Genomic DNA, 12618 nt, shown 5'->3' with positions numbered 1-12618 from the left:
TGTCCAAGCACTTAAAAGTAGACTTTATCATATCTTTTAGAGTATCTTTTAGAGTATCTTTTAGATATTTTCAGCATGTCTAGTCACACTATCGGATAAAAAATATATATTTTTGAAATCTTATTGTGGGTAATACACTTAGGATGTATCCAAGGATTCAGGTAGCTTAAGACAAAGGACCTGGTAAAATTAAAGTACTTAAGCAGTTATTCTAAGCAAGTTATCAATATGAAAATACACCATGTTTTATGCAGTTAAATTATAATGTATTACTTATGTAAGGAGTGCAGACAGGAAAAAAATATATATAAATTAGACTATGATAGTAGGGGAGGATTTGATTTGGGATTCAAAATGGGTCTTGAAGTCTAAGTAAGGAGGGGTTAGGAGTAAACAAAAACAATTAGAAAAATATAAGGCAATATTCAACAAAGCTTTATAGAGAGAGTAAGGCAGTCCAGATAAGAAATGCAGAAATAATAGTCTAATAGGAAAAACTTTCAAGTAGACAGAGGTTCTCTTTGTGTGCTCCCAGGAGGAGAAAGCTCCATGTGAATGACACTTACCAACCAAGCCGTGGGACTTCAATTTGAGCCACTTGCCTTTTATTATTTTCTATGAATAGTCCCTCAGCTGTTGCTTTTCTTTGCATGTAATACTTGAGTCCATAGATTTATCTGATCGAGTTCTCACTGGTTTAGAGGCAGATGAGGAGGCCAGATGATTCCAGGGCAAATTCAGTTTCTTTGTTTTCCATACAATGTGTTTGAACCCTTGCTTAGGCTTTATCATTCCGATTTCTTAAGTGATGGCCCAGTAATTTAACTTGCACCATCTAACACAGACTCTTCTCTTTTGGGAACTCACAGTATTTATAAAAGGAAATGTAAATATAAATATGTCTTTGACTTCCTAGTCCTGTAGATCTTTGTAAAATGATAGTGTCCAAATATGTTTCCTGGGTGTCTATGGGTGCCATTATTTGTTTTGAAACATACCAATCAATGCCATTTGTGTTAGTATATCCTCTATCAGGACTAAGGCAAGAGAGCGCTCACAGCACTGTGAGTGAGATTGTGTACTCAGTAGCAAGCCTGTCCAGGTTTGAATCCATGCTTTCCCACATATTAGTCAGGAGATCTTGGACAACGTATTTGACTTTTCAGTGCTGCGTTTTCCTTATTGGTAGAAAATGTACGGTAATAATAATGGCTTACTTTTTGTAATTGTCATGTAGAATAAATGAGTTAATATTTGCGATAGTTGATAAAACAAATAGTGTCTGACGCATGACAGATTCTATACAAATGTTAATAAATAAAATGAACTTGGCCATGTGCTTCAATGAAAGCATTTCTCTCCCGCTTGTCAATTTTAAAGTTTCATCATTGATTTTTTTTTCTGTATTATAAAGATTTAATTGGTCAATATGTGTAATAAAGTTATCACAGTGCTCGATTCAAAGAATCAAGAATCATTCATAAACTCATTCAAAACATTGTATATATTATTAATCTTAGTATTATTATAAGATAATTTTATTTATTGAGTAAAATTAATTTACTGCAAGAAACCTTAAGTCATGAAATATGACATGATTATATACATATATATGTATATGTATATACATATGTATACACATATGTATATATGTATATATGTATATAATCATATATTTACAAAGAAAATATATAGATAAGGCTTCAGAGGGAAAGAAGAGAAGGATGTGCCAAAAAAAAAAAAAAAGTTCATTGATAAGAATAGTGAGAGGTATGAAAAGAGCAAACTATGAATCTCATCCTTACCAAACAGTCTACACAAAAAGTCAAATGAGTGAAATGACTAACGATCATATACAAAATCATAATTTTGAATATGGGAGAGTGAACAAAATAGATGAAATATTCCGAATAATGGAAATTATTCCACTTTCAAAGTTAATTGGAAAGAATCGCTTGACAAATGGAAAATGAATATCTACCTCTCTTTTTTTTTTTTTTAACGTTTATTTATTTTTGAGACAGAGCATGAACAGGGGAGGAGCAGAGAGAGAGGGAGACACAGAACCTGAAACAAGCTCCAGGCTCTGAGCTGTCAGCACAGAGCCCGACACGGGGCTCGAACTCACGGACCGTGAGATCATGACCTGAGCCGAAGTCGGACACTTAACCGACGAGCCACCCAGGCGCCCCTCTACCTCTCTTTATCAAAGCATGAGTCAGAGCTATCAGAGAGAAAGCTGCACAAAATCATGGAATATCCAATTAATAGGCAATGTATTTAAGGAATTGTGGCACATAATGACCAGCAACACATAACTAATAAGCTGGCCCGGTAAAAAGTTAGGCTGGAGTGTGTGTTATAACTATTGAACACCAAAATATGGCTTTATGTCAAAAGACCACAGTTTCATGTATAAATGTCTAGGAAACTAGAGGCCAAAATAATTAACAGATTGACTTATCTACTTGCAGAAAACCTGACAAGAAGATAATAACAATAAATCTAAAACAATATTGAAGAAAAAAAAAGGCAACAACAGCAATTGAAAATCATGGAGAACACAAGGTAAGCTTAAAGAAGTCCTCATTCTCTCAAAAAGTCTTTGGGACTCCCATCTATTTTTAGAATAAATGCATTATAGAGGGGTCCCGCAATGTTATATTACAAGAGAGAAACTTGACTAAATTTCTAAACTTAAAACCTCAGGGACTTCCAGTGTGTAATTTTACAAGCAAATTTATGAAAATCAAATATTTCTATCCCTTTATATGATTAGTAGATTTTTGTCCTATATGAATGGGAAGCGTATTTTAAAAGTTTGAGAATTAGTTTCCTAGATGTTTGCAAAAATTATCTGGTTGTCACTTTCTTGTAATTTTATCACCTCCCCTACCACCTCAAGTCGAGAAAGGAACAAAACAGGTGATATTTATCTGCTCTGAAAGTTTTTTAAAGCTAGTTGTAGTGACCATCTTTGTAATCTGATGCCTTGCTAAATGACATTGAGTTTCATTATATTCTTCTATTTCTGAGTACAGCAAGGAAGTAATTTGTCTTTGATGCAAAATGGAAAGCAAAGAGCTCATCTGGGCATTGGGGAGAGAATAAAAAAAGAAGGGGCTGACCTGGTGAAAATTACGTATTCATAGAATATATTACACTAAATTGCTCTGTTTCTAAACGCAATCCTATAATCTTTAAATAGAAAATCTCTTTTGACTACAGTGAGTATTTCCTGCATATGGACTACAATATTTCATCTTTACTTGCTTTGTTAATATTATATGTTGTTCATTTTTCCAAAGTAAACCATGTGGGGAAGAAAAAAAAATTGAAAATGAAAACAAAAAACTAGGCAATATTTTCTCTAAATGGTTATGTATATAAATAGGTTGCAATCTGATTTTTTCCTTAAAAAGTTATAATATCTAAGGACCACTATTGTTTTTACCATGGTATCCTTAATAACTGAGCAGGTTAAATCTTTGAATTTGGTGTTTCTTTTTATTTCTAAAAGATAAATTATAATTGCTATATTTTTCATCTTTTATTTTTTCAATGTTTATTATTTTTGAGAGAGAGAGAGAGACAGAGATTGAGTCGGGGAGGGACAGAGAAAGAGAGGGAGACACAAAATCCAAAGCAGGCTCCAGGCTCTGAGCTGTGAGCACAGAGCCCGAGATGGGGGCTCAAACTCACAAACCATGAGATCATGACCTGAGCCGAAGTCGGACACTTAACTGACTGAGCCACCCAAGTACCACATTATATTTTGCATCTTTTCAATACAATTAAAAGTCATTTCTTGTTAATTTTTTTAATGGTTACTTATTTTTGAGAGAGAGAGCAAACAAGAGAATGGCAGAGAGAGAGAAAGACAGAGGATCCAAAGCAGGTTCTGCACTGACAGTAGCTAGCCCAGCAACTATTCCGATGTGGAGCTCAAACTCACAAACCGTGAGATCATGACCTGAGCCAAAGACAGACCGATGTTCGGCTGACTGAGCCACCCAGGCACCTCCAATTAAAAGTCATTTAAAATATATTTACCATGCAATACTTTAAGATTGTGTCATATCATAAGATTATATTTTATTATAGCTCATATAAGAAAATTATATATGTTTATATATTCTCTGAGTATGCACGTAAAGAGAAATAGATTGATAGATATGGATTATAAATATATGTACATATATAAAATATAAGCATGCACATACAATTGTATCTATGTGAAGAAATACATGCACATGTGCATACACATACACACACTGATATATTCTAACACAATTGCTCCCATGTTTATAATATATATTAAAATATTAAATGTATTTGAAGTTCACTTTAAATAAATTCTAATTAAGATATTCACAAAAACAGAATTTCTATTAGAAATTAAGTTACAAAATTAATTTCATGTTGGTAAATTTCTGTGGCTTCCTATGTAAATGTCTTAGAGCATGCGTTGTCTCAGATTCTAATTCTTATTAAAATTAAATAATAAAAATTATTTCCCATTTTTTAATTCCTATACATATCTCCGTCTATATCCCTAATTTATATAGTAAATTGAGTCAACATATCATTTCTTCTGAAAACTTTATAATGTTATAAAATATGACTTGCAATGTTAATTCCATAACAAGAAATTTAGTTCTCAGTTATTTGTACTAATGTAGGAAGCAAATAGAAATTACCCCAATTCAATCTGTATTCCTCCATAGAGAATGTTTGAATTGACATTAGAATGTGAAAGTGTTAAAGATCTGGAAACTCATTTAATACAATATAACAAGAATAAGAACATAATTAGGGGGCGCCTGGGTGGCTCAGTCGTTTGAGCAACCGACTTCGGCTCAGGTCATGATCTCACGGTCTGTGAGTTCAAGTCCAGCATCGGGCTCTGTGCTGACAGCTCAGAGCCTGAAGCCTGCTTTGGATTCTGTGTCTCCCTCTCTCTCTGCCCCTCTCCCGCTCATGCTCTGTCTCTCTGTCAAAAATAAATAAACATTAAAAAAAATGAACATAATTAGAAGTTGCTAAATTGTCAAATACCCTCATCTTCTCCAATGCATAGCTACTCCTTGAAATCTCTCAGCAAGAAATGCTTTGTTTTCCCCATTTTTCTTGTAACATTTTCTTGAAGTGATGCCTTCCTTAAGTATTTGTGATTTATATTTCTTCTCTGTCTTTTAACGTTTATTTATTTTTGAGAGATGGAGAGAGGCAGAGCACAAGCGGGGAAGGGGCAGAGAGAGAGGGAGACACAGAATCCAAAACAGGCTCCAGGCTCTGAGCTGTCAGCACAGAGCCTGACTTGGGGCTCAAACTCCAGGAGGATAAGATCATGACCTAGGCCAAAGTTGGACACTCAACCTACTGAGCCACCCAGGCACCCTCTCCTTCTCTGTCTTTTAAACTGCAAATGTTCAAAAGCAAACAGTAATCTGAGATATGTATAAGTGAAATATCATTTACAGTAGAAGCCTGGAAATAATTGTAATGGAGAAATAAGACAATGTACTGTAACAAACCATTTATATAAAACCTGAAGTGATAATATCCAGAGTGGTAATGAAAAATGTGACTGTATAAAGTGTTTATGAAAGTATGTATTTCAACTTTAGAAATATGGATATGCATACTAATTAACATTAGGCATGCATATGTTAATTACCAACAAGAGAAGAAAGACAGGGGGTGGGTGGATAAATATTAATTTCTATAGTAAAAGTACCTAATAGAATATAATATTTTGAATGCTTCAGAATGCAAATCAAGCCTAAAATATTGAACATGAAGAAACAAAGTAAAAAAAACTACAGCAATAATATCCAATGCACATTAGAGTCAGAAAGACCAGATTCTTAGCAACTTCACTAGGCATACTAGCTAGGTAGTTAATTAGCTGAATAACCAAAAAACACTAGTTCTTATTAAAAAAAAAAGATAATAAAATATATGTTTGGGGTGCCTGGGTCACTTGGTTGGTTGAAGATTTGACTCTTGATTTTGTCTCAGGTCATGATCTCAGGATTCATGGGATTGATCTGCACATCGGACTCTGCTAGCAACATGGAGCCTGCTTGGGATTCTCTCTCTCTCCCTCTTTCACTGGCCCTCACCCACTCATGTGTGCTCTCTCAAAAATAAATAAATAAATAAATAAATAAATAAATAAATAAATAAATATTTTAAAAATATGGGGTGCCTGGGTGGCTCAGTCGGTTAAGCATCTGACTTTAGCTCAGGTCATGATCTCATGGTTTGTGAGCTGGAGCCCTCTGTCCGGCTCTGTGCTGACGGCTCTAAGCCTGGATCCTGTTTCAGATTCTGTGTCTCCCCCCTCTCTCTGTCCCTACTTCTCTCACACCCTGTCTCTCTCTCTCTTCCAAAAATGAATAAAAACATTAAATTTCTTTAAATAAATGAATAAATAAAAAATAAAAAATAAGATATATGTGTGAAGATAAGACATATATTTATAAAATGTTAGTATAAAAATAACAACTTTTAACTTTAGTAGACCACTTTCAAAACACCAATTCTGAATTATAAACACCTCAGTTCTTTGTTCTCTCTTAACTTATTCAAATTTCCTAGTCTGTGGAACTTTTCTATCGCCTGCTCCCTTATTTCTTCTTTGACTTAAAGTATGCGACATATGTTCTTCTGGTTCAAGGCTAAGCCCATTACGATTACTTTCGATGGCAATCCTTACTAGTTCAGAGATCTGGAACTTTCACTTAACCTCTCTGATACTGTCTTTGAATGAATCACAACTATGAGAATCAGCAATTAATTTTGTAATTACTGAATTTGTATATAATTGACTTTCCTACTCAATGTTTTCTCATATTTCCACTTTTTAGCATTGGACTGTCATACACACACACACACACACACACACACACACACACACACTCAAATGATCAAAACGTGTTCATGGATTTGGATTTTCTCATTGCAAGTAATTTCCAAGTATTTTTACCTTTGGCTTGTTACTTATAGGAATATAATTAATTTCTCATACTTTTTGGCCATTTAATTTCTTTTCTGGAAAATTGTCTATTCAAATTGTCTGCCTATTTTTTTAAATTAGGATATTAATTATTCCGTTATTGAGTTGAATGCATTTCTTATGCATTTTGGATATTAACTCCTTTTTAGATATGTAGTTTGCAAATAGTTTCTGCCATTTCATACTTTGCTTTTTCATTTTGTTCACAGTTTCCTTTGCTAAACACAAGTTTTTTTAGTTTGACATAATCCCACTTGTTTATTTTTGCTTTTGATGTCAAATGTAAAAACTCATTTCCAAGACTAATATCAATGAGCTTAGTAACCCTTATGTTTTCTTCTAGGTATATTTCTGTTTCAGGTCTTACATTCAAGTTTTTAATCCATTTTGATTTTGGGGAATGATGTAAGATAGTAGTACATTCTTTTGAATATGACAGCCCAGTTTTCCCAACACCATTTATTTTTTTTAAGTCTGTTTACTTATTTCAAAGAGAGAGAAAGAGAGAATGACCAGGAGAAGGGCAGAGAAAGAGAGAGGGAAACAGAGAATCCCAAGCAGGCTCCATTGTCAGCACAGAGCCTGATGCAGGCTTGAACTCACAAACTGTAAGATTGTGACCTGAGCTGAAATCAAGAGTTGAGCGCTTAACCAGCTGAGCTACCCAGGTGCCCCCAACACCATTTATTGAAGAGGCCCTCCTTTCACCATTGTGTATTCTTGGCTCTTTTGTCATAATTAAATTGGCCATGTATGCATGGACTTATTTCTGGGCTCTCTATTCTGTTGCACTGATCTATTGTCTACTCTTTCATCAATAATACTACACTGTCTTGATTACTGTCACTTTATAGTAAATCTTAAAGTCGGATAGTGTCAATCCTCCAACTTTGTTCTTCTCCTTCAATATTGTATTGACTATTCTGGGTTTTTGCCTGTATATTTAGACTTAGAATCTGTTGATATCCACAAAACAACTTGCTGGGATTTGTTGTTGTCATTGCTGTTGTTGTTGTTGTTGTTGTTGTTGTTGTTGTTTATTTTTTCATTTTAAGAGAGATAGAGACAGCACAAGTTGGGGAGGGGCAGAGAGAGAAGAGACAGAGAATCCCAAGAAGTCTCCATGCTGCAAACACAGAGACCTAGCTAGGGCTTGAACTCACACAATGGCAAGATCATGACCTGAGCTGAAACCAAGAGTCAGACGTTCAAGTAACTGAGCCACCCAAGTGCCCCAATTTGCTGGGATTTTGATTAGGATTACATTGAATCTATAGATCAAGTTGGGAAGAACTGATATCTTGACAATATTAAGTCTTCCTATTTGTGAACATGGAGTATCTCCACATCTATTAAGTTCTTTGTTTTTAGTCATCACAGTTTTTGTGGGCTCCTTCTTATAGATCTTGTATATATTTGTTATAGCTATACCTAAGTGTTTCATTTTGGGGGTGCTAATGTAAATAGTATTGTATGTGTATGTTACATATTTTATGGTTGTCATTCAGTCCTTGAAAATTTTATTTTTTTTTTATCTTTGTTTTCTTACATGTTTTGGCAATTTCTGTTAGGATATCCTCAAACTCAGAGATCCTTTCATCAACAGTGTCTGTCTATTGATAATCCCATCAAAGGCCTTCTTCACTAGCTACAGTACATAAGCCAGTTTTCACATTTGGACTCCATGGTCTCAAGGATAAGATGGGTCTCCATAAGTAAAAATGCTGGACCTCTTTGGTAAATACGTGCAGTAATGACTCACCACATATTTCCTTTTAGGTATCAACATTGTTAACTCAGGTAACATGAGACAATAAAATATCTCAACAGATTGAAGACCTCTAGATACAGAGTCTGAGCACACATTAATACCTCAGGCTGGAAGCATCCTGATGGCTCTGCTTTTAGGAGTATATACAGACAATGTAAAAAAAAAAAAAAGATCATTAAGTCACGTATGGCTCACAGAGTTTTCCGCTGGATCCAATAATCATATTACCATTACCAAAACACAGAATACTTATTAATTTACTTAGTACTTGGCAGAAGCTATATTTAATCCTTACATTATGGAGTTAAATACTATTATAATGGAAAGCCAAAGAAAAGACCCAAAAACTGCCTCACTCTGGCCAAAAGTGTAAATAAAATACCATATTCTGGGAAGGATAGTAGCATTCACTACCATTCCTAAAAACTTAAAGGATCAAAAGGGAGTCTCCCTTCTATTCCCATTTATTTCATCAATCTGATCCTTTACAAAAAAAAAAGGAAAGAAAGACAAATGTATTTTCAAGAATGACAGTAAACTACTGGAAACTCTACCAAGTGTAGCCATATTAGAAAATTGCTGCCAAATGTGAAATCTTTCTTATATTAATATAAACTCAGTTACACTGTGAACTGGCAAATGTGTTGTTTCCTGTCTCCATCAAAAATGAAGACCAGAGGGGCACCTGGGGGGCTCAGTAGGTTAAGTGTCTGACTCTTGATTTCAGTTTGGGCCATGATTTCACAGTTTGTGAGATTGAGCCCCACATTGGGTTGCTTGGTATTCTCTCTCTCCTTCTCCCTCTGCCTCTACCCCACTCATGCTCTCTCCCCCTCTCTCTTTCTCTCTCAAAATAAATAAACCTGAAAAAATTAAGACCAGAAATAGCTCCTATTCATATGTTTTGGATAACAGTATACATGTATAGTTTTCCATACGATTTTCATTTAAGTTCCCCAGCTCCTCTCATAATGTATTCTGAAAGGACATAAAACATTTGGATTTTAAGCAGAACATCATGATATATAATCCACTATGAAGACTCCAACGTGTTCATGTATTGGATTTTAAAAATCCTCAGGGCAATTGGAGACCTTGGTAAGACACATATGCTACAGAGAGAAGAGACAAAAACCAAAAAAAAGTTGTAGGTGCCTACCACATCAGTGAATATTTTGGGGGGAACGGCCTATTAAATTTGAGAATGCTTGGGCAAACCTTGCAAAGTACTAATCATTACACTGTGCACCTGCCATCATCAGGAACAAAAAAATAAAATTGCTTCTTTGTGGTCTGAAGATAGTATAGTCTACACTTAACCTCTTTACTAAATAACAGCACAACAAAAAAAAAACTAGTAGCTTTTATTTGGGTCCGGAGCAGGAATGTTTTCTTATGCCTAGATTGCAGAAAACAAAACAGCAGAAATCACATGAATTTTATGGCAATTCTTACTGAAAGAGATGCCGGCAATAGTTTGAGGCTAGCTCCTGCTTCTCACAACAGCTAAATGTACACCACTGGGAAACAGCTCCTCGGGTACTTCAGAGCTTTGGCAGAGATGGAGACACTAATGACATCACGGAATCTGAGATGGAGACACTAATGATGGGACATCACGGAATCTGACAGCCAGAACAGCCATTGTGAGCTGGGTATTGTCACACCTACTAGATCGCAATCTTGAGTGTTCCCTGTAATGCTCTGTCATAAAATGAAAATGGAACATACGGAACAAAAAGGAAAATGGTACATATGGGATCAGGTACAAATAGCCCAGATAACTGAAATACATTGTAAAATCACTCACTCTACTGTTATTATTTCTGTTTAAATATTCAACTATGACGAGATTCAAATTTTTAAAAGCTGTATGTATTTATCCATGTGGTCATGATTCTCAAAGCTCTTTCTTGGTGTGGATCCAGATTTCCATCTGATTCCCTGTTCCTTCTGCCTGAACTATTTGCTTATACTTTTCTAGGACTTAATAACTTCCCGTTATTGACGGAAGATCCTTCTAATGCTCTAATCTATGCCCGATGAACATGAGATTTTCCAGTCAGGCAAATGAGAACAAGCACTATTCTCAGCTTTGTGTGGCTATGTGTCTTTGGCCTTTGGGTAGTTCTTTTCCTGTGGTCAAGAAGCTTCTCACAGCATGTACTGAGGAGAATCTAAGCAGAAGACAATGGAGACCCTTTACATATTTCTGATTTATTTTTCTTTTTCTGTGCATGTCTCTCTCTTCTCTGGTACTCTCTTTTGCAAATAGCTGCTTTGGTCTCTGTATTTTCAGCTCAGCCTCTACTGCACTGGGTTCCCCCTCCCTGGCCCATGGTCTGGAAACCCTCACAAGAATAAGGGAAAGTAAGCCAAAACAATGATAGGGCGCATGTACCTTGCTTCCTGTCCCTCAGGATCACTGTCCTTTGTTGTCTTATGTCCAGTGTTATAAAAATGTTGCTTCACATATTTTGTCTTTTTTTTTTTTATCAAGTATGAAGGCAAATCTGGTCCCTGTTATTCTATTATGGCTGGAAGCAAAAACTCATAGGATAGGATTTTGAATTGGATTGCTTTTAAACTGTGTACAGATTTGTGGAGAATTCCTATATTAACAGTTAAGGCTCTTCTGATCTGTAGTACAGGTACATTGCTTCAGTTATTCTGGTTTTGTTAATTTTCCTCATCACTGTTTGTCATTTTCAGTACAGAGATACTATAGACTTCTGCTAAATTTATTCTGAAGGATTTTTGTGTATGCTCTTAGAAATGGAATTATTTTATTTATTTTTATTTTCCAATTCCTAATAGATTTTTGTATGTTGACCTTCGTATATTAGCCAATTATGTTGAATAATTTCCTTCATCTATTGAAATGGTCATTTTGCTTTGTAATATTCCTCTCGACATGGTCAATTTTGTTGATTGCTTTTTTAAATGTTAAAACAATCTTCTATTGCTTCAAAAAACCCTGTTTGGTAAGGATGTAAGATAATTTTTCACATTATCTTGAAAAAAATTGCTAAAATTTTGTCAAAGTATTCTATGTCTATGTTCATGAGGGTTACTGTTCCTAGTTTTTTTTTTTTAAAGAATATACATATTCTATATACATATATATATATATGTATATATATATATATATATATATATATATATATATATTTGGGGGAGAGAGGGATGAATAGGCAAAATGCAGGATTTTTAGGACAGTGAAAATCTGCATGATACTATAATAGTAAATTCATATTATATATTTGTCCAAACCTATAAAGTGCACAGCACCAAGAGTGAATCCTAATGTAAGCTATTTGATTTTGGGGTGACTATGGTGCATCAATATTGGTTCATCAGTTGTAACAATTAGAGAGATTAGTACACTGAAATTTAGTATTAAGTATTTCTAAGATATTTACCATATATATTCTTAATAATTTTTTTTCATATTTTAAGCTAAATTTGTAATATAATCTCAGATATTATGTCATCAAGTATCTGTGCAGTCTAGTATATATTTCTAAAAGATGTCATGGATTTTCTAAAAGCCACAATGATATTGCCATACTTAATAAAATTAGTAATAAAAATGTAGATTTTTCTATAGCTAGCTTATATTCAAATTTCTCCCACTCTATTAAAGATGCCTTTTTAAGCTTTATTCTTTTCTCATCATTAAGATCCAAAATCTACACATTATATTTGCTCATTAGATCTGTTGTCTCTTTTTAACTAGAAGAGCTCTTCCTCTCTATTTTCTGCAATTGACAGATTGATGTGCTCCTTCACCATGTATATTCACGTTTGTTTATTTGTTTCT

Source organism: Panthera pardus, unplaced genomic scaffold, assembly GCF_024362965.1.
Source record: "Panthera pardus isolate Hobbes unplaced genomic scaffold, ASM2436296v1 HiC_scaffold_13, whole genome shotgun sequence".
Taxonomy (NCBI): domain Eukaryota; kingdom Metazoa; phylum Chordata; class Mammalia; order Carnivora; family Felidae; genus Panthera; species Panthera pardus.
The sequence above is the reverse complement of the archived record's forward strand: the minus strand, read 5'-3'. Positions refer to the sequence as shown.